General features: G+C 41.1%; 1 long non-coding RNA gene across 1 annotated transcript in view; it reads right to left on the bottom strand.

The window, feature by feature from the left end:
- The window catches only part of LOC147016000 (uncharacterized), a 59515-nt gene extending 50665 nt beyond the window's left edge, over positions 1-8850 (bottom strand). The window contains exon 1 of the long non-coding RNA XR_015050141.1: positions 7725-8850. This is a non-coding gene — a long non-coding RNA (uncharacterized LOC147016000). The remainder of the gene's footprint in view (positions 1-7724) is intronic.
- Between the last annotated feature and the right edge of the window lie 10637 nt (positions 8851-19487).

The raw sequence follows: 19487 nt of genomic DNA, 5'->3' as shown, positions 1-19487 counted from the left end.
CTGGAATTAAATTGCATTCAACCACCTGACCTGAAAATAAAGAAAACTTTCTGAGTTTCGGTATCATAAAAAACAGTATCACTGTATTGTTTGTGGCACTGAATATATGAACAACAAAAAGTTGTCCAGGGCTTTTTGGAACACCCTGTATAACACCTTGCAAAAAGTTGCTTCCAGTTATCCCTTTGGGACATCCTTGGCAATGACATATTTGACGAATGTGATGTAATCACAATGGTCCCTTTCATCATCTGGCATCTTCGTCTTCCACCCATTGGATCCCTTGATGGTGGGCTCCATATTACTTGGTAAAATGACATTCAACTGTCTGAAGGGAAGCCAAATTTCATAATGTCCGTTCAAATGGCTGACTTCTTCAGGAAATTATTCTCCTCCTATGAGTACCCTCACTCATTGAGAATCTTTCTGTTTTAACCTCTGGTTGATAATTTGGTTCACAGTGATGTTGAAATGTAATCGCACATCACAGGGAATGGCAACTGTCCAACTATGGCAGAGACCAGTGGCAAAGGGTCTGTCACCCTCACTGGGTGTAATTTTCAGCCATTTGAGTTCTGCAGGACAGTTGCTGCCGATCAGTAGACTGATGACGTGATTGGGTCTGTATTCTTGGATTTATTTGGCAATCTAGCAGAGATGCTGCAGTGCATGACTGACGACTTCAGGTTTTGAAATCTGATGGTGGCTTCCAGGAATATTGTGGCACATAAAGTCGAGGTAATTCAACAACATTCCGATCATCAAATTCTGACACAAAAGGATATTCAAAACAATGCTATCCATGGAACTCTGATGGTGCATAATCCTGAGCCTAGTCTCGACAAGATACCTTCCATGGGCACCCAACTGCTGATTGACATTTTGGAAAAAACACAGCCATGTTTGTTGCGTGTTGTATGTTGGTTGTGAAAAAACTTAAAATGTGTTGGTTTTGACACAACTTCTTCGTGCCATTCAGGTTAATAACCGGGAGGATAGGATGTAAGATTATGGTTTCATCGATATCAGTGGTATTGCAGATACTCCTTGGGACAGGAACTTTTTTTTTAGATCCTCGTAGTGGATCTCTAAGTCTTACTCACGTTGTTGTTCTTGTGGACTTTTTTGTTTCACAGCCTACAGTTTTCATCGAAACTTCCTGAAACTTTGCGTATATATGTAAAAATACCCTGCGCACACAGTAACCATCTCCGATTTTGAAAATTCCTCCTAGAAAAAAAGTTATGACGTCAAAATATCTCCGCGAATGGAAATCGCCTAAAAAATTATCTTCGAAACGAGGCAAGCTTTTTGAATTCTGTTTGCGGAAATCGAACAGGGTTTTAGCAGAGACGAATCACCGAACATATGATACATCACTATGACGTCATATCAATTTTTATGACGTCATTCCTATTTTTGACATTTTTTGTTTCACAACCAAGAGTTTTCATCGGATCTTCGTAAAACTTGCCATGTATATGCAGAAAGCCCACGCGCAGGCAGTAACCATCTCCGATTTTGGAAATTCTTCATAGAAAAAAAAGTTGACGTCATAATATCGCCGCTAATGGAAATCGCCTATACCATTATCTCCGAAACTAGGCAAGCTGTTTGAATTTTGTTTGCGGGAATCAAGCCGGGCATTAGCACAGATAATTTATCACAAGCCTGATACATCACAATGACGTCATTTTCGTTTTTATGACGTCATCATTAAGAGGACGAGGATCTTGGCTCATTCGAGCTTGTTTCTTCACAAGAGAAGAGGCTGGGCTCATGGAGGAGCTCTTTCTTTGCAAGAGAGGTTCATGGAAACTCAAGGCAAAAGAAGGGTATGAGCTAAGAGTGGGGCAGTATGGTAACAGAGGAAAGAGTGTGAAAACGTGCATTAAATGAGTAAATGTGTGTCAGTTTAATTTTTGACACACATTTACACATCTAATATTTAACGATTGACAGTATTTTTGTAGCAATTAGAGTCGTGCTTTTCTCTTTCATAACTCAACAAACATATTATTCTCGCAATATGAAATGATTTTAGATGAACAAAGTTGTTTCTTTGGTACATTTTGAAAAGAATAGTCATAAGACAGTCACTCAGGTAAAGAAGCTGTTTATTATCACAGCAGTTTAAATCCCTGCACTGTGTGACTTCACAAGCTCATTTGGCCTCAAGCTGTGACTTCGATATGGAGCGAGCCTGTTCAATTCAAAGGCTATTTTAGCAGCTTTCGCATCATCTCATTTACGATTGAGTGTGCTTGCTTCCATATTCACATTTTATTCTGAGTCTTACATAAAAAATATTTACTCAAAATATTATGTTTCTATTTATTGGAATAAATCGACAAAAACAAACTTTTAAACAACTTTTTGCTTGTTATGACATATAGGGTGAGTTAAATAAAGGTGTGTGTGTGTGTGTGTGTGTGTGTGTGTGTGTGTGTGTGTGTGTGTGTGTGTGTGTGTGTGTGTGTGTGTGTGTGTGTGTGTCAAGGTCAAATTTTGTCACCAAGCAGATGAAACGCGATCCTACCAACTAGTTTCGCCCTTATTGGGGCTCGTCAAGGAAACACATCATTGTTCCATCCACTTAGTGACTTTTAAATGAATCGGTGGACTGGTTAATGATTGGTGACAGCATTTCTTTTTCTTCATCTGCTTGGTGACAGCATTTGACCTCGACACCTTTGCACTGCTGGAGGTCCTTCCGGGTTTGCAGATATCATGTCATTGTGACAGTGTCATCACAGCATTTGTCCAGGTTATAGAACTTCAATAATCGGGTTCTTAGAACTCCCAACTGCTTAAAACAATGTTGATGCTTCCTGGTTGTGATTTGTGGGGTGAAACACAATGTGTCCATGTGGCTGATAGAACTTGTGTGTTCCAGATATGATCCAGCCTCCACACCAATCATTGTTAGAGGTGTATCTTTAACAAATGTATATATATATATATATATATATATATATATATATATATATATATATATATATATATATATATATATATGATGTCCATGTCCATGTCCATGTCCATGTCCATGTCCATGTCCATGTCCATGCATCTATATCTATATCTATATCTATATCTATATCTATATCTATATCTATATCTATATCTATATCTATCTTACCTTGCATAGCTTTTCTTGGTTGCTTTATGCAGCTTTCTTTGTTTGGAAGAGAATGGGGGCTAATTATTTGGGGTAATTGATAAACGAGAACTGATAGGATGTCGGCATCGATCGGGACAGGATGAGAGAACTCTAGGATTACCAGATCCAAGAGGAGGATACATGCAGCGATCGGGAGTAGATGAGAAAACTCTAGATCTACTAGATCCTGGAGGAGGATGTAGGCATTGATTGAGGGTGGATGTGAAATCTGTATCTATCAGATCCTGGAGGAGGATGCAAGCTTCTGGGAAAGGATGAGAGAAATTTGGGTCTACCAGATCCTGGAGAGGGGTGCAGGTATACAAGGTGTGTTCAAAAAGTATCCAACCTTAATTTTTCGTGCGTAAACAAATGAAGCTAGGGAGGCGTAGTTTGGTGCACGTATGTAGGCGATCCTAATCCGTATGCGTGAATATTTTCCCGCCTACAGAAGCTGTCAGTCGCCGACAGACCGCCAATGAGTGAGGAAGTGTAAGTGAGCGCCGTCGGATTTTCGTTTTTGACAAAATGACGGAAAAACTTGAACAACGCTACTGCATCAAATTTTGTGTAAAGCTTGGCGATTCCCAAGTAGAAATGAACCGCAAGATTCAATAGGCCTTCAGGAATGAAGCAATGGCCACCACACAGATAAAAGAGTGGTACAACCGCTTCAAAGATGGTCGCACATCAGTGGAAAGTGAAGCACGTTCTGGTAGGCTCTCAACATCCCGAAATGAGATCGTCATTGACCAAGTGAGGACCCTGCTGATGCAGGATCGTCGAATCGCGATCAGAGAACTTGCAGACGAGGCAGGCATCAGTATTGGATCCGTTCATTCCATTGTGACTGAGGATTTGGGCTGAAGGAGAATCTCAGCGAAGTTCATGCCAAAGCTGCTAACGATCGAGCAGAAGCAACTCCGTTTAGAGGAGTTGTTTAGAGCTGTTGTTTAGAGCAACAGGACATGCTGAAGACTGTGAACAGCAATCCCAACTTCTTCAACACAGTGATCACTGGCGATGAGACCACAGTGATCCGTCATTTTGTCAAAAACGAAAATCCGACGGCGCTCACTTACACTTCCTCATTCATCGGCGGTCTGTCGGCGACTGACAGCTTCTGCAGGCGGGAAAATATTCACGCATACGGATTAGGATCGCCTATATACGTGCACCAAACCACGCCTCCCGAGCTTCATTTGTTTACGCACGAAAAATTAAGGTTGGATCCTTTTTGAACACACCTCGTATATCTTGCTGCCTCTCGCAAGAATGTTTGTAAACACAGTTCTTGTGACTGATCTGGTTCTTTGACATCTTCTCATCGAGGGTATGCTTGAAGTCTACAAGTGCACCCAAACCTTAGCCATGTTGGTCTACAATATTTTGGAATAATAGCCAAATTTAGAAGAAAAAAATTACCCCCGTGTGGGGGTGACAGTCATCGCTATAATACCACAAGTTCTCAATGTTCAGTTCAGGTAACCGCGAAACCGTCCAAACTAACCGTTTATATTGAAATAGTTCACAGAGATACACTAGGATAATACTACTAATGACATAATTAATAAATATGTATTGTTCATTTAGTACCCAGATTAACACATCAGAATCACCAGTAAGTGCAATACGTGGTTTTCCTGTCCGTCCACTCTCTGGGGACATTTCACTTCCGGTTGTAGAAAAAAACGAAAAAATAGGCTTAGCTCTCGGAGATTATGATAATCCTGTAGATTATTCTTCACTGATTATAATGCAACTTTCAGAATGAAAATTGGTCAAGCATTTATAGAGATATTGAGGTTTGAAAAATCGTTAGAGCTTGCAAATTCATGAATTATTAATTCCACAGAAGTTTCGTGACACTGCACAAAGTAACGTGTCAGGTATGAAAAAACATTTTGTATGCCAGATTCATTAATTATTAATTCATTAATTATTAATTCATTAATTATGGAATGTACTCATTGATGTATTAATCAGAAAGCCCGAAGCATGTCGCATAATTTATCACTTATCCCCTCGTCCGGGATCCGTGGCCTCGCCCCACAGCCTGCAGCCCTATGTCCGCCGGTGATTATGTTAGATATCGGCACGATCGAGAGGAGCCTGCGAATTATCCCTGCTGATGCACTGAATTGATGCAATCGTTCGGCCAGAATATTCGTTGTCAAGATGTTGCGTGATTAAATCACCAATACAGTCACTCGAATTTATACCGCCGACATACTTCTTAACAATCACCTTCGACCCAGAAACCACAGTCAATCTGAACCACGCTGGCCACTGCTCAGACGCCATGACCGGACTACTGCGCAGTTCTACTATGCAGTTTGGTTAAAGATGACGTGGCATTTTGACGCGCACGAAATTATATTTTGAAAATAAATGCCGACGTTTACACTTCGGGTTTTGAAACTTTTGCACCTTCGGCGGAAAATGTATAAATATAAAAGGCTAAAAATGTGTTTTATATTTATATTTCATTTCTCCTTCCTTCCTTCTTTGCGAATCGCATCGGCGTTTTTGGCCATCTTCCAGATCACGTGACGGTCAAATGGGAAGGAAATTCAAAAATCTGTCTTGTTAGATACAAGATAATATTTTTTACGATCATAATCAATAAACAGTTGCCGAATATCTTGTAGAATGGCAGACTAGATAGGTTTTGAAAATGGCGATTTTTAGAACTTACGTGACGTCGTGACCTCGTGACCTCGTCCTTGACCTTGAACCCGGACAAAAGTTATATCGTTGTGCAACACCCATCGACCTCTACCCACATACCAAGTTTCATCAAGATCGGAAAGAAAAATTGTTGACGGACGTACGGACGGACATTTGGTCCGGCTTTATTAGGTCATATCGGTAGAGATGACCTAAAAAGGGCAAGTATGGAATCCAGGGAGATTGAAAGCAACAAATCCACAGGGGTGGATTGGAAGGGTGCGAAGGAAAACTAGAAGGGGGTGGATGACACTCTTGGGACCCGACCAACCTGTGACGACTTACACTTCGGGAAAAGTGCCTTGGTGCTTACTGTCCCAAGAGTTCGGTTTTGCTAGAAATTGGGACATGGGTAATTAGGATGAGAGTGGGCGAGAGTGACTCAATTGTCAGTAAAGGGATTGGTTTGGAAACCATAATTGTCTTGTTGTGATGTTGGTGTCTGTTATGTGTAAAGAATTGAATCATATTTGGAGAACGAATGTGGATTATAACATGTAGGCAGGCCATGGCAGTGTTGGAACACGATCACCATTTTTGCATTGCAATGTTTGAGAATTGAATGGCAACAGGGGAGGAAATGAAATGTTGGATTGTGTGGGTGGGGAAGATACAGTATGTGGGTCCGCAGGAATGGATCAAGCTCTTGATGAGCGGTGACTGCGGCTCCCCCTGAGAAATTTGTCCTTGGCAGCTGGTGGTGGGGACGCGTCGAAATGGGGACCCGTCGGAGGGGAGGTCTGGTTGGGTGACCAGCGGTAAAGAGACCCCTGGTGACCGGTATGAGGCCAAGAGAGTCTGGATGGTGTGGAGACCATCCACAGTGGGACATGCAGCAAAAGAGCTGTTTGGCTGTCATGGACTGAATAGTTGAAAGGGGGGGGGCAAAGAAGTCGTAAGTCAGGTGACTTGTTTTGGACTGCGGGTACCACAACCAGAAGAGCCCCCACCATTTTTGTCATATGGTGCCTCCCCGCTGCCAAGTTGAGGATCACACATGTGTGTGATAACATTTAAGCCATGGTCTTGCAAGGTTTGGAATGAATGATTGATATTTGGTTTACAGTATGTATGAGTATGTGATTGAAGGTTCACTTAATCGATGTCACTAACCTGTACCAGAGAGACAGGGTTTGTGGAAATTTGGATAGGTAAATTGGGATGGCTCCGCAGGTAATGTTGGGTAATGCGGCATCCACTGGGGAATGCAGTCTTCAGAAGGGAGTTGTACAAACGTTGTTTTTGGATTAGGTTTTGTCTGTTACAGTAGATTTTTGTGTGTTTTCTGACATTTTCTACCTACCCCATGAGTTAGGTGCAAGGAACCAAGAGCTTTGCAAAACTTGAATTGTGTTTAAGGGGTGTAGAATGTTAAGGAGAATAGGTAAGTTAGCTACGGCTCGCTTCCTACAGCTCCTTCTAATTTATTTCATAGGCTAATTAGGTGCTAGTCATTAAAGTGGTAAGGCTGTAATGGTCGCGCCTGCATTGAACCTTGCAAGAGCTTCAGTTCCGGGGAGGGGGCTGTATTATGTTTGTGGGGGAGATGAAGGGATTTCGTAGGAGAGATAGGATTGTATAGAGTTGCTTGGCCCGTGGACATGTAGGAGGCATCTCGATGTAAACTAAATAGAGAAACTGTGAGCATAAGTGTAACTTGTCACCACATGGGGGAGGGGGGGGGGGTGGTGCGGTGTTAATTAGATAGGGATTAAGGATAATTTCCCCCAGTATGTAAATGCCCACCTGTGACTTTTCCTGATGTTTTTGCATTACGAACCAGCAACGATAGAATTACGTTTTTATATCCACAACAACCATGACAACTGACCTGCATGACCAAGTCGGAAGAAGCCCCACATCCAAGGGTGATGGCAGGCAAAGTCATGCCCCTGAGGCTGATAATGGATGGGTATGACGTGAGTAAGAAGAAGAAGAAGAAGAGCACGTAGAAGGCAGGTGATCAGAGAGGACGGGGAAGCAGCTCGTCACAAGAAGTGAATGCATGAGTGGAGTTCGGTGTGAGGGAGGCGATCAGCAAAGCAAAGCTTGTCTCGGCAAGAGAACAGGGAGGCAGGTCGTTGCAAGAGGAGACAGACACGGTCGGAGACGAAGGCTCGAAGCGGGACAGAAGCGAGGGAGGCAGGATCGGCGGTCGAAAGAGCAGGGCATTGCAGCTGGCTTTCGTTCGATGCATGAAGAGTGAGGTTGCAGTTGTAGTCGTGAGAGGGATGTGACTGGGACGGGGGGGGTCTCGCTTCGTTCTCCTCTCGGCATGACGAAATAGCTGCGTGATTCTCGTATTTGTACTGAGGAAAATTGGCTGCGTGCTGAGCAAGACGCTGGCCATTGACTCTTGGTTGGTCGTGAGAGACGGACGTCAAAGCTTCGTATATATCACCAAAGGGAGCGGCGCCATTCTGCAGAGAACAGGATCGGCAAGCGCGGCTGACGACGAAGAAGCTTCACTGTGGATTGGGAGCCCTGACGTCGAATGTTTCCTCAGGAGTTGCTAGGCAACATATTTGGGGCATGGTTACGCACACGCTGACCACGTGGTTTGATCGTCACGTCCGAAAACATCGCCTGGACTCAGATAAGTGAAGGAACGAAAAGGGATTTCTTTATTTTCTATGTTATTTGACCCCTTGTCCGTGTGTGTATTTGAGTGCAGAGGTTCCTCAAATAGAAATTTAGGCTGCAGATTACCTCACGTTTTTCTTTCATCGTTTAAATTTGAATTTTTGTCATGGTACATATTTGATTACTGTCATTAAATTATCCATTTAATTGGTTCACGAGCGCCAGCCAGAGTGACCACTATATTCGTTATGTCTGTGTGTCTGTTGGGTAGTCGATGTCGTCGAAAAAAAAAAAAAATTCAATATATATATATTTTTTTTGAGATTTGTTCTACCCTGAGTATCAGTATATAGAATGACGATTTCAGTTAATACAATGGCGATTTCGATGAAACTTGGTTGGTAGATTCATACCATGACCTAGTTGTGTGCAAATGAGAACCGTTGCTATGGACACCACCGTTGCCGAGCAACAGGACTTTGAAATTTTTGAAAAAATCATAAAAAAATTATTTTTTCGAAAATCAAAAATCGGGTCACGAGCGACTGTGGGCAGTACATTCAGCCATATTGTCCAAAATTTCCAGCCGGATCCTATGAAAACTGTCGGAGAAGATAGACTTTGAATGAACCCTGGTCGAAAACAATAAAAAAACGAAGTTCGTTATATCTCAGAGACTGTGAGTCAGATATACATGAAACTGGTATGGTAGGTTCATGGTATGTTCCAGTTATGTGTGAGAAAGAACCGTTGCTATGGGCCCCTCCGTTGCCTAGCAACGGCCGACTACACATGTCCGCAGACTGGCTTGTCTGTGTGTCTGTCTGTCCAGAGCATAACTCCGTGGACTTTGATCCAGTCTTGATGAAACTTGGTTATGTGTTCGATATCAATGTCTGGTTGTGTTTTCCTGGATGAGGGCGTGCTCTGCCCATTGTGGGCGGAACCACGCCCCAAAAATAGCCATTTTTATGGGGTCGTTGGATTAAAAATCTATCTTCTCTGAGGGAATTGACTGAATGGAATGGGTTCTTCGGTATCTGAATCGCAAAGTGAATTATCTAAAACTTGTCGTTGTCCGATTTTTTTTATTTTCTCCAAGGTCACAAGGTCAAAAACTTAGAAATTGCGAATTTTGACATAAAATCATACGACCGCTCAGAGTTTGAGAGATAGGATGACAATATTTTTTATGCATAATCTTGAGGTCATTCCCCACCTAAAGTCTTGAAACCATTTTTCTCTATCTCGAACACCTTGCGCGTGGCGCCCCCTTCAAGTTTGTTCTTACGCCGATTTCATCAAAGTCTGGATAATCCGAGGAGTGCAAAATGCCATATAGCCTATATGACGTTATATTGTTCCTGGAATGTTCCCGAGGAAGTTTTGCACCAACGGTCATAATCCTTGACCTTTGACCTTTAAAGGCCACAAAGGTCAAATTTTCAAAGTTGTGGGAATCGAACCGGGTTTTCGACCTTCTTCGACGAACTAACTCCAATAAACTATAGCACGTATCCTGTTTCCTTATTTTAATGTCCACAACATTGTTTTGTGACCTTTAAAGGTTACGCAAAGGTCAAATTTTGAAAGTTGTTGAACGAAACCGGGTTTTCGACATTTTGCAGCTAATAACCTATCACTCATACCACATCATATTGATCATTTTTATAACTTGCTCAAAAATTATCACATTGTCTCATCCTTGACTTCTGAAACAATCTACATCGTCAAATACCGCTCGTGAATCATTGTCATCTTCAGACATGTTTAATTTAATTTCCTTGTGTCCATGTATCTGTTGTGGTTTCAACAGTAAAACTCGTGTTGTGCTACCACCCTGGTGAAGTGCCTCGTATTTCTGTCCCACGCCCGCATTAATCTCCGGGAGTCTCGGCTGTGGGCCTCTAAGGGAGTACTGTTTGGCCATCCGTCCAGGTGGGGGCTAAACCCCTGGACCCCTGGACACGATAATATGTATGTGTGTACGTGTATGTGTGTGTGTATATATGTATATATATATATATATATATATATATATATATATATATATATATATATATATATATATATATCCATATATATATATATATATATATATATATATATATATATATATATATATATATATATATATATATATATATATATATATATATATATATATATATATATATATATATATATATATATATATATATATATATATATATATATATATATATATATATATATATATATATATATATATATATATATATATATATATATATATATATATATATATATATATATATATATATATATATATATATCCATATATATCCATATATATATATATATATATCCATATATATATCCATATATATATATATATATATATATATATATATATATATATATATATATATATATATATATACCGGGCGTAGTGGCGTGCGCCTGTAATCCGGCTACTCGGAGGCTTGGGTTGGAGGATCACTTGAGGATGGGAGCCCTGCGCTGGGCCGCGCTATGAGAGGATGCAGGGCAGCCTGGAATCATGGTGAAACCCAATCCTTATCCCTGTGTCGCAAGAGGCGACCAGGGTTGCGTCAGGAAGGGCATCCGGCGTAAAACATGTGCCAAATCACTATGCGGATCATACGGATGATCCGCTGTGGCGACCCCTAACGGGAGCAGCCGAAAGAAGAAGAGAGAGAGATATATACCGGGCGTAGTGGCGTGCGCCTGTAATCTGGCTACTCGGAGGCTTGGGTTGGAGGATCACTTGAGGACGGGAGCCCCGCGCCGGGCCGCGCTATGAGAGGGTGTAGGGCAGCCCGGAATCATGGTGAAACCCAATCCTTATCCCTGTGTCGTAAGAGGCGACCAGGGTTGCGTCAGGAAGGGCATCCGGCGTAAAACCTGTGCCAAAATCATTATGCGGATCATAACGGATGATCCGCTGTGGCGACCCCTAACGGGAGCAGCCGAAAGACGAACAACAACACAACATATATATATATATATAGGAAATATCACAATCATATTTCCTGCATACACTGTTCCAATTGTCCTTTCACCCAAGCAGCTATCCAAGAGTATAGTTTGATTAACAACAAGCCTGCAAAAACATATAATGACTTGGAAAAGCAAAACTAATAGAAAAAGGTACGATTCCCGACATATGTATATATATATATATATATATATATATATATATATATATATATATATATATATATATATATATATATATATATATATATATATAAACATATATATTGTTGTGGTTGACCAAATTCGCAAACCACCATTCAGGTCCCTTAGGTGAGATATCTCGGTAAGTATATGTGTAGTTAGGCCCAAACCCGTTGTCTAGAGGGAATAAATGTCATTCATGCGTGCTGCGACTCTTCAGGATAGCCGTTTTTCTTTTACTATCTTTATTTTGGACCAACCGCCATTATTACCACCACCAACCACGTCTCAACAGCCATCACAACAACAACCACCAACCACAACGCCGCTTCACCACAACCGCCACGACCTTTACCGTCACAACTCACCACCATCGCATCACCGTCATCTCGCGCCACTCGTGGGCACCGATGCTGGACTCGTGTAAGGCGCGCACCGTGCAGCGTGTTCAAAAGCATCGCGGACTTTCCGAAGGAAAACGGATCAAAAACGACTCACGCCCACTTTTGTTCCGTCCAATCGGTGAGCGAGGGGCGATTTGGCCCCGCCTCCAGGGCGTTGGAGGGCGGTCGCTATATGCAAATTCATGGATCAAAAAGCATTCACGCCCACTTTTCCTCGGGCCAATGGGGAGCGAGGTGAAAGGTCGGAGGCAGAGGGTCAAAGATGAAGGAGCGAAGCCACGGGGCTTATAAAAACGACTGCGTTCGTCAGAAGAGTTCAGTTCGCAGTAGGAGGAGTTCAGTTCGCAGGAGGAAGAGTCCAGTGAAAGTTGAGAGGAGTTCAGTTCGCAGGAGGAAGAGTGGAGTTGGAAGCGGGGGAAGAGCTCAGTGCAGTTGGGAGTTCGCGGAGTCGGAGTGAAGAGGACGGAGCTGTGGAGAGGCGGTGGCGGCGAAGGCGGACGAGGGGGTGCTCGCGTCGGATTCGGGGAACTGAGGAGAGAGAAAGGCCGGCGGCGCGACCGAGGTCGTGGAGACGCTCGTCGCGGGACCCGCGATTTTGTGAAATCCTCCTTTCCCCGAGCATCAGCAACCCCCTCCTGTTTCCCCCCGCGCTGAGATAGTGCGACAAAAGGGGGCCCCCTTCCCACCCCCTACCAGACACTGTCCGCGAGGCCCGCGGAGTTGAGGCACCACCGCCGCTCCGCGTCTCATCATCAGACGGGTAGGCCCGACACGGTCTCGGCCCCAGGCCCGCCTACCCCCTCATCCTGGAGGGTGGTTCTCTTTTCTTTTGCTTTGGGAATGTGTGTTGTCGGCGCCGTCTGTGAAGTAAAATTGTATAAGTGTTGCCGTGTGCTCGCATAGTCGGTATTAGATCTGCATTGTTGCATTTGCTTTTTGTCTTCTTCTTTTCCATGTGCTTTTGGTGGAATTGTATATGTGTGCTTTCGTTCATCGCGAAATAAATGTGCTTATTATTGAACTGTTTTCCCGCTTCGCTTCGTCATTTCTTTCATTGAATCCTCATCTTGCTTCACGTAAAGGGTTGGTCGTGGGTTAAGACGCCCGATAATTAATCGAACCGTCGAGGTCGACGAATAACACCGCTCGGTTATCCCGATAGTACGGAACGGGTCGCTTAAGTGGCCCGTGTCCGAAGTCGACCTGCGGCGAGGTGCGATCGCCCGGTCTACCCTCCGTGTGGGTACTTAGGTAGGTCGAATTTGGCGAGCAACCCTATCCCACGCGGGGGCCGATTGGCACGATCGCGGTGAGACCGAAAGGTCCACCCGTGACTGGTTCCCGGCGTTAGTCCGAGAGGGTCACGACTGGATTGTCCGTCCGGTGGGCGACGTGCCGCGATTCGAGTTACGTGGCCGTTCGCACGCCGGCGGGCGCGAATCCGCGACAATATATATATATACATATATACATATATATATATATATATATATATATATATACATATACATATATATATCTATAGATATATACATATATATATATATATATATATATATATATATATACATATATATATATATATATATATATATATATATATATATATATATATATATATATATATATATATATATATATATATATATATATATATATATATATATATATATATATATATATATATATATATATATATATATATATATATATATATATATATATATATATATATATATATATATATATATATATATATATATATATATATATATATATATATATATATACATATATATATATATATATATATATATATATATATATATATAAATATATATATATATGTATGTTTATATATATGTTTATATATATATATATATATGTTTATATATATATATATATATATATATATATATATATATATATATATATATATATATATATATATATATATATATATATATATATATATATATATATATATATATATATATATATATATATATATATATATATATATATATATATATATATATATATATATATATATATATATATATATATATATATATCCTGGTGTTGGCGCAGTGGTTAGGGCAGCAGCTTGGGATCCAAAAGTTCCTGAGTTCAAGCTCCGTTGTGCCACGGAATTAATACACCAGGGGGTTGACTCAGTCTGTCATCCTTCCAAGGTCGGCGAAATGAATACCAGTATACTGGGCTGGTGTATACCCCAGTTAAAATAGGTGTACCATATCCCTGTGTCGTAAGAGGCGACCAGGGTTGCGTCAGGAAGGGCATCCGGCATAAAACATGTGCCAAATCACTATGCAGATCATACGGATGATTCGCTGTGGCGACCTCTAACGGGAGCAGCCGGAAGAAGAAGATATATATATATATATATATATATATATATATATATATATATATATATATATATATATATATATATATATATATATATATATATATATATATATATATATATATATGTATATATATGTATATATATGTATATATATGTATATATATGTATATGTATATATATATATATGTATATATATATATATATGTATATATATATATATATATATATATATATTTATATATGTATATATATATATGTATATATATATATATATATATATATATATATATATATATATATATATATATATATATATATATATATATATATATATATATATATATATATATATATCTGAGGTGCAGTGAGGAGGAGTGATGTGAGGGACACATCGGCCATTTTGGAGTTAATGCCATATCGCACTGTTTTAACCCTTAAAATGTCACTTACATCACTCCTCTTCACTGGGGGCTCATATATATATATATATATATATATATATATATATATATATATATATATATTATTCTTCCATATGGATTTATATAATGCATCAGTCATGTGCAAACCTAAATATTCAATATTTTTCTTCACAGTTCTAATCCATGACGTCGTGGGATGTGCTCTTGGCTTTCTTAATTTTTTTTCCAAGAGCTTTATTGCATTCTTTCCCTCTGCTGCAATGAGGGAGTTCTTCAATGACCTCACTGCTGGTGGTTGATTCTCTGTTCAGTCGGTTGTTGAAGTGGCCAACCCATCTCTCAATAATTTGGTCCTTTCACTTAAGAGGGATGATCCATCTGAGTCCGTAACCAGTGAAGAACCTGAAGATTGGGGACCATACGTTGTCTTCAATTTGGTATAGAACTGCTTCATGTTGTTGCTGTCAGAGAAGGACTGTAATTCATCAGCTCTCACTCCACTCTTGCTCACACGTGGTTCAAAGATTAGTTTGAACTGTTTTGCAGATGTTATAATATGCCATCTTTGATGTAGATGACTTGTCATTTAACTTGGCGAAGTGTAAGTGATTTTTCTGTCTTCGTTTTTGTGTAAATATCGTCGAGGGTGGTGGAAGAGTGAGTACTTGCACACTGAACCAATCAGGACACAACAGGAAAAAAAACGAACAGTTGAGAGAGGGAGGGAAATACCAACAGCAGAGCTGAAGGCCAAGACAGAGGGAGAGAGACAAGCAATGGTTATGGTGAGGACATGGGGGAAGGCGTGGGCAGGAGAGGATGCATGGGGTGTACGAGATGGATACAGAAGGGACCTCCCAGGAGGGAAAACTGGAAATTTTGAAGGAGGGGTGATTGGGGAAGTGGGGGTGGGGGTTAAAGAAGATGTGGTAATTGGTTGTATGCAGGGGGGGGGAGGGGTGGGTAATGCCATGGAGGGGTGGGAAATGCCATAATCATCTAAGAGTGTGAACCAAAGCCAATCACCCCTTCATGGAACTTATTAAAACCTCCAAATGAAGCCTCCTGAGACCAAGTGTATGTAAGATGTTTTGGTTGCACAGAGATGGGATTCTACAGATTCAATACAGCATTGTTTAATAGCTCATGTTTGAAGTTGACTGGCATTCAGCTTTTTGGTGCTTTTCTTTTACCTTGGTTTCTTTCAACCTGTTTTATATGGAAGTTTAACTTTGATAGAATCAGATGGTTGTCCATCGAGCATTCTGTTCCCCTCTTGGCTTTTGTAGCTCTGACATGTTTGATATCGGTTTTCCTGGCAAGAACATAATCTATCAGATACAAATGTTTGGAACAAGGATGCATCCACACCATCTAGTTTTTATTTGGGATGCAAAACAATGTGTTGGTAATAACAAGAAGATTGTACTCAATGCATTTTCCCATTAGGGGTAGACCATTGCTGTTACTTTTACCAATGAATGCTTTCCTTTGTGCCTGATGTTGGCTTAATGGTTAGGGTGGTGGGCTTGGGATCCAAGGATGCTGAGTTCAAATCCGCCTTGGCTGTTGAATGAATATCAGATGGGGTTGACTCTGTCTGTCATCCTTCTGAGGTCGGCAAAATGAGTGCCGGCTTGCTGGTATCCCATGTTGGAGTGGTGACCTGTCCAGGATTGTGCCCAATAGCCAAGGAGATTGCTTAGGCAGCACCAATGCTCTTCACAGAGTATGGTCCCAATGGATGGATGGATGGATGCGTGCATATGATGCATGGCCAGGTCTGGTAGCCTGTACCTGCATGAGCATTGAAATCACCAAGTGGAATAAGTTTGTCATTCTTCGGTCCTTGAGAGATAGTATGAGCGAGACCATGGTGTAATATATCTTTGATTTTATCTGGGTTGGTCATAGTTGGAGTGGAAACACATGACAATTGTGCGACACTTCCCAGAAAGAGACGATATCAAAGTCATGAGGCAGTCGTTTGCACCCAGAGGTAGACTTTCCAGCTGATTGACAGCAAAGCCAAGACCAGACTCTCATCATTCTTTGTCACTGTGACCACTCCAGAAGAATGTGTAACCAGCTCCAGCTCCAGCCAACCAGAACAGTACTTCATTCCATCTCGTGTTAGTATCACTGCAGCTTAAGGCCCGGTCACACCTTGACGTTTTAGCCAGCGATGGCAACTTATTAAAATGTATGTAAAACGCTGGCTTACGTTGAACTTTTGATGTTTTTTTTTTAAAGATTCAGACGTATTCATAGCGACTTGATCTTATGTATAACGCATTGGTAACGGACACAGAACGTTTCGTTGTGTTATAGATAACTTATACCAACGAATGCTGAACCTGTTGTCGGCCTACACAACCGATGCCCAACGATAGTCTAACTTAGGCATAGCGCGTTGCACGCATCGCCAACGATGTCGTGACGTAGCCTATTAAAAGGCTGACGCACAACGATTCGAATCATAACTGCCGTAGAAATGGAAGTGTCAATATCGCGGTCACACCTTGGCGATCTTGCCAGCGTATGCCGACCTAAGAAAAATGTGTTTAAAACGTTGGGGCACGTTAAATACGGTATGAGTAAGTTTGGTATACGTGAGTAGAATGCTAAAGTACGCTATCATACGTCGTAGTAATTAGAGTACGTCAAGAAATTTTAAACATGTTCAAAATTTTATGACGTACTCGGCGTATGACACACGTTCCGCATGCGATGGGGATAAGTTGTACACACGATATGCGGATGCTTACACACGTCCACAAACGCTACTTATAAGCTACTCATAAGTCGAAACACGTCGCGGTAATGTCTTTTTTACGCGAAACTTATTTCTAACTTATGTTTGACATGCTTTGAACCAATTCTTTACGTAGTCCCAACACACATCGACGTATGTAGACGTATTCCAATGACGTCTTCCGGTCGACAAAAAAAAAATAAATGAACGTGTTTCTAGCTTACAACTGCCATATAAAGACGTGTTCCCAGCGGTTTTGGGAATTGGTATATAAAAATGCTGCTCATAAAAGGGGAACCCAACAGTGTTTTCGAGTCGATGTCCATGTCAGCAGTAACAGTATCAGTATTAGTATTAGTATTAGTAGTAGTTTGTTCATGTTGGCAGTAGTAGGTGAGTGTGAGGGGGAGGGTGTGGGTTATGATGGATCGTCCTTGCGTCCGCGTGTCCACGGGTAGGAGACATCTTTTCACCATTGTTCGAAGTTCATCGCGGCTAATTTTTTATGGGGCTTTTTCGACAATGAGCTATGGCTTGTTTTTACGATTTAGGTCTATTCATAACGGGTTGGACAAATGCACAATGAACTAATAATGTGCATAGAGCGCTTTGATTACTTATAAATACGATATACCAACGAATAATTATCGTGAAGCCGGCGTTCACAAACTATGCTCAACGATAGCCTAACTTATCCATATCGTGCGGCAGTTTATCTTTGCCGGTGACGTAGGGTTTGCTATCCATAGGCTGCCACTCAACGATTTAAATGGCTGCGTCTCCACTATTGAAAGTAGACGCTTGCGCTCAACAATTGGATTTTTTTTACACTCAATGACTTTTAAACGGTACCACTCAGCTATTTTCATTGTTTACAATGAACGATTTAAATTGCTGTCACTCGCCTTTGTTTTTTGACGCTGGGGTTTGGAAATTTGAAGCGTTTCTTCTGAACGTGTTAAAACGCTCAAACTCGACTATTTTAAATAGACGCTGCCGATGGACAATTGGAATCATAGCCAAGCTAGACATCGAAGTGTGAACATCCTCGTCATGCCGAAGAAAAGTTTGAAGAATGCTGCAAATAAGTGTCCTGGCCGTGGCCGTGGACGCTGACGCAAGGACGATCCATTTTACCGACGTCTTTCAGCCTATGAGTAACTTAAAAGTAACGTCTGTCGATGTGTGGCAATGATCGCGTAACGTGCCAACAGCACGTTACTCATAGGTTAGAAATAAGTTTCGGGTACGCTAAACATTACCTCGGCGTGTCTCAACTTATGATTAACTTACAAGTAGCATGTGTTGACGTCTGTCAACGATCGCAGACCATGCATACAACTTGTGGCCAGCGTAGCGGAACGTGTGAGTCATACGTCGTGAAATTTCAAGCATGAAAAAATTGGAGGACAACCAAAAAGTACAACGTTTAAAGCCAATGTACAACGACGTATGGCAGTGTTTTTCAGCGTGCTCTCAATGTTATCAAAACTTACCCATAACGTATTCAACGTGTGCCAGCGTTTTAGAAAAAAAATTCAAAAATCGGCATACGTTGGCTAAAACGTCAAGGTGTGACCGGGCCTTTAATGTTCATACATTATAGGTCCCGATGTTCAGGGGTTTGAAGGTTTTTTTTTCTTTATATTCTTTTAATTCTGACTGCAAAAGTTCACTTCCAGTTCCGGTTTTTGAGACGACAATTGGTTCTCTCCAGGGGTCTCTGCTGACTTTCTCAAATATAAGTTTCCGGTCATTGCTTGTTGTGTTTTGACTGTTTATTTTGTTGCCTCCACATTTACTGTGTGTTCCTAGTTCGGTTTTGTTTAAAAACTTGTGCCATTTGGTGAGTTTTCATCGGTCTTGTCATACC

This window comes from Eptatretus burgeri, chromosome 12, assembly GCF_056783735.1.
Source record: "Eptatretus burgeri isolate ZD-2024b chromosome 12, Ebu_testis_v1, whole genome shotgun sequence".
In the NCBI taxonomy this organism is placed as follows: Eukaryota; Metazoa; Chordata; class Myxini; order Myxiniformes; family Myxinidae; genus Eptatretus; species Eptatretus burgeri.
The sequence above is the reverse complement of the archived record's forward strand: the minus strand, read 5'-3'. Positions and strand labels throughout refer to the sequence as shown.